At 51.4% G+C, this 4,604-nt stretch overlaps 1 pseudogene; it reads left to right on the top strand.

The window, feature by feature from the left end:
- Positions 1-991, top strand: LOC103925830 (annotated as a pseudogene).
- The last annotated feature ends 3,613 nt before the right edge of the window (positions 992-4,604 follow it).

Here is a 4,604-nt window from a genome sequence, read left to right as displayed (position 1 = left end):
ATGCAGAGGGTCAACCTGTCAATGGTATCCAGATTTGTTCTTGTAGGCCTTTCTGATGCTCCGGAAGTCCGTTTTCTTTGTGCTGTTTTTGATCACTTATTTGGCTACCATGGCTGGCAACATGACAATCCTTGTTGCCATTAGCACAGACACTCATCTGCACAACCCCATGTACTTCTTCCTTGGCAACTTTTCCTTACTGGATATCTTATGTCCCACTATCACTGTGCCAAAGATGCTGGAGGCCTTGTTGCTTGAGCACAAGGTGATTTCATTCACTGGCTGCGTGCTCCAGCTGTTCTTCCTCATTGATGTTGTGGGCACAGAGGTTTTTCTCTTGGCTGTGATGGCGTATGACCGTTACGTTGCAATATGTCATCTGCTGCAGTGCATGAATATCGCGAGTATGAACCTGCGTGCTCACCTAGCCATTGGCACCTGGGTAGTAGGATTTTTTTTAATTCTCTATTGCACACATCTTTGGTTTTTACACTCTTTTTCTTTTGTGATTCTAATGAAGTTGACCAATATTGCTGTGATATTCCTCCTATGCTGGCCCTCTCCTGCTTGCCTACTTACAGTAGGGAACTGGTAATTCTCACAGTTGCTGGGGTCCTTGGAAGCAGTGCCTTTGTGGTCACTCTGATCTCATATATCTATATCCTCTTGGCTATCCTGGGCATGAACTCTTCTGAGAGCAGGCACAAAGCTTTCTCCACTTGTGGTTCTTACTTAGGTAGTATGCCTTTTCTACGGGACCACCATTTGCACATACGTATGGCCTTCCTCCACCTACTCACCTAATCAGGACAGGATAGTTTCTACGCTCTGTGGAATCCTCACTCCCCTGCTAAAGCCCATAATCTACAGTCTGAGGAACAAAGAAGTTAAATGCGCCCTAAAAAGAGTGATCAGCCAGGTAAGAACTGCTTTCACAAGACCAGAACTTCTCTCTCTGTCTCTGTCCTCTGGAGCCCTAGCAATTAGATAGGCACTGCAGTTTGACTGATCTCCAACTTTAGCCATCTAAAAGATTAGATGCTGGAATCAAAACTCCTTTGCTGGGCTCCCTTTACAGTTAAAAGGGAGAGGTGTGCACCTCCAGAAGGCCAACTGGATGGCACAGCTTTAGGTCGTTATCACAGGAGGACATGACTTCAGCTGGTAATGTTTTTCTCCCCTGAGCACAGAGGAAGCTTAGATGAGAGCCTCAGCCTTAGACACAGGTGTCGGATGCCTATCTTAGGGAGTGAATGCTGGGAATTGGTATGTTCTTCTGTACTAAAGCAGCTTATGGGACTGGTGCCTCTTACTGACCACATTGCTCCCGCAGAAAACACGAGCACATCCTTTGTGGGAGATTGGCTGGAAGGAAGACTCCTTTGCCATCATTTAAGGTCGTCAGTCTGGGTGTGTTTTCAACCAGCTTGCCAAGAATCCAACTGCAACACCTGCAGTGCCACCAGGCATAACCTGGCTGTAGTTTGCACCATGTATCTCAAAAATAAGCTAAGCAGCGTGAATAATTCCTTTTCAACACAACCGTCCCTCCACCTAGCTCAGGGAGTTCATGGTTCAATTTCAGCGCTCCCTGAAATGCACCCATAGTTGAGCTCTTCTAGTGCTTAATGACTTCATAGCCTCCAAGTAACACCTTGTCCTACCCCATAATGGCAACAAGAGGTATCTATCCTGCTGGATCCTACAGAGGTAGTGTATGTGCTTCCACATATCAGATGGCAGAAACAGAGAGGCCTCCACCTTGTCTGAGGTGGAAACTGGACGTAAAAATCCTTGATACTTTTAAAAATGAAACCTCAAATATATTAAATTATGTTTTAGGGATTAGTCATGAAATCTCCCTCCTGTCTGCTTCTTGGGTGTTTGGGATGTTGCCGGAATCCTCCGTTCCCTTCAGAGTGGCCCCTCTCTGATATCAGGAGAAACACTGAGGGTTTCTTTGGCTGCAGAACCAAGTTTGTCATGTGTGGTATGGTCAGAAATACAAGTTTATTGTCTGACTCCAGGCTGTGTTGATTAGACTCAGGGCTCATCACCAGGCAGCCGCTGGGTGGGTCCACGTGTGAGCCTGAAATCCATTAAGGTGGTACTCCGGACTGCTGGAGCCTTTGACTGTGTTTGCCACTATGGTTTTGCTTTTTCCCATTTTTGCTGTTTGCTGCATAAAATCCTAATGGAGAGATGAGATGAAGTGAGGTGATGCTGTCTTCTGCAGCTCATCCCTCTCTTCACCACCATTTTGGCTGGTACCTGGGTAGCTGAAATGCAGGAGTTGCTGTAGTATATCTAGAAATTGGCAGCATGTTACCAGCATGTAGGCAATCCTCCTTGAAGGCGTGCTATCTAACACATAAGCCTGGTGGAGCTGCCTGCTAAAACTTGGGCTCAACTGGCATAAAGGAACCCAGAAAACCTAGTTCTGTTTTAGACTTCTATACAGCCTTAAATTTGAGATTTATCCTGCTATATTTATCTTCCAAATAGAAAAAGTCTTGAACCAAAACACCTACAAATATTCTCAATGGACTTGTCTGATGCTGTCTGCAGTTGCAGGAGTCGCAATGTGAGATCACGTGAGGCACTACTCTGTTATAGAGCCATTGCAGGAGTGATTGTCACCATATGAAATTAGCTCCTAGGGGACTGCTCAGTGACATATCCCCCTTCTGCGGGTGTGGGAAAATAGGGAGCCCTGCAATAGGAAGGGGCCTGCCTACTCTCTTTTGCAACAGGCAGGTGTGGCAGCAAGCAGTCTTAGATATTGCTCCTCTTTCCTTTCTCTTTGGCAGGGACAGCCAACCTACTTGTATATTTAATTATTCTCTTTGGCAATTTTCAGGTTCTTTTAGACCTCTTTGGACTCCTGAATGTGGTACTCACAGAGAGAAATACAGCCTTGCTGCTGTCCTTCGAAGGGCTTAACTGACCTCCTCATTCCTCAGGCTGTAAATAATAGGATTCAGCATGGGAATCACCAGAGCATAAAACAGCGATGATCCTGTGCTCCACGGAGAATTTTGGACTGGGTGGTAAGTACATGAAGGAGCCTGTCCCATAGAACATGGTGGCAGGAGTCGGGTGGGAAGCAGAGGTGGAGAAGGCTTTTCGTCTGCCATTGGTGGACTTAATCTCATGGATGGCAACTCTGATGCAGAGGTAGGAGATGAGAACGAGGATGGCTGAGGTGATGAGCACAGTAGCACAGGTGAAATAAAAAGAAAAGTTGGTCAATAGAAAGTAATGGTCACAAATGGCATAAAATAGTGTAATTTGGATTTCCAAAGTCTCCCAGTATGTTGCAAGAAGTATCAAATCTTTCGTTGTTTCCCCCCCCCCTCATAAGAACAGTCTTTATCTCGCATGCCATCTTCTGGTTTATTTATTTGTGAAGCCCCTCTGTGTCCAGCTGCTGTCCCGGTGCCCAGCAGCCTCTCTGCCAGCTCTGTCCCCAGTCCTGCCCCGCGGGCTCTCGGGACTGAGCTGGGAGAGGTCGAGCACCCCATGATGTGGCCAGGGAGCACAGCGGAGCCGGCCGTCCAGCTCCACACGGTGCTCTCCAGGAGCTGAGCCCGTTGACTTCCCAGGCAAGGCCCAGTTGTGGTTTAGCTTCTTTGCCTGAAGGTGGAGGTCCAGGGCCGCCTGGGTGTCCTCTGGCAGGAAGGAGGCCTTGGGTGACCAGAAGTAGGTGGGGGCAGAGCTGGAGTGCTGTGGCACGAGGGGCACCGTCCCGTGGGTTGATGACTTGTAGGACCGCTGCACCAAGGCGGGGAACATTCCCAGGCGGATCTGCTGGCACTTCCTCTGCGTGTGCGCCTTCAGTCTTTTCCTGAAATCCTCTCCTAGCTCCAGCCTCGAGATGGGATGAGGATCCAGAACACTGAGCGGGTGGCCACCACCCCCATCAGCCCTGTGTGAGTCTGGGGTGGTGGGCGAGCTGGCCTGGTGGCTGACGTCCGTCTCTGGCACCGAGGGCGCTGGTCCTGTGAGCTCATCAGCCTGGCTGCCAAGCTGGAGGCCGGGGTGGGCTGCGGCCGGACCGAGCGGCCCCGGGACCTCTGGCTGCTTATGGGGCTGCCCCCTGTGCCGGGGAAGAAGCCATCCTCCGCATACCGTGCCCCAGCCGGCGCCTGCAGCTGGACGAGGAAGGCGAGTTCCACCGTCGGGTGGTCCGGGGCCTTCGTCGTGCCACACGTAGCTGCCGCTGCCTCTCCTGGGCGGCCTCTCTGCACTGCACGCAGCTGAGGTCGTAGCACAGGAACCGGCCCAGGGACCTGCCATGGGCGTTGAGGACCTCAGCCCCGCAGCCAGACACCTGCCTCTTCTTGCCTGCAACAGAGCCGGGGGGTGCAGTGCCCTGAGCAGAGGCCTCGTGGCCGAGCGCAGCGCCGTGGAGAAGGGGCCCAGTTCTCGTCGGGCATGGGCACAGCCCGGCCCTGGGCAGCAGCTGGGGCACCGGGGATCCCAGCGGCTGGAGCGATCCCAGGACTGTCCTGGCACCACGCAGAGGGTAAGCACGCTGCGCTGTGGAAAGCCGAGCCACGCTGGGATCAGGGAGCGGGGCAATCCTCGCCCCTGGGAGTGGG

This window comes from Pygoscelis adeliae, unplaced genomic scaffold (genome assembly GCF_000699105.1).
Source record: "Pygoscelis adeliae isolate BGI_AS28 unplaced genomic scaffold, ASM69910v1 Scaffold171, whole genome shotgun sequence".
NCBI classification, from domain to species: domain Eukaryota; kingdom Metazoa; phylum Chordata; class Aves; order Sphenisciformes; family Spheniscidae; genus Pygoscelis; species Pygoscelis adeliae.
Note: the sequence above shows the minus strand (reverse complement) of the source record. Positions and strands in the feature narration are given on the sequence as shown.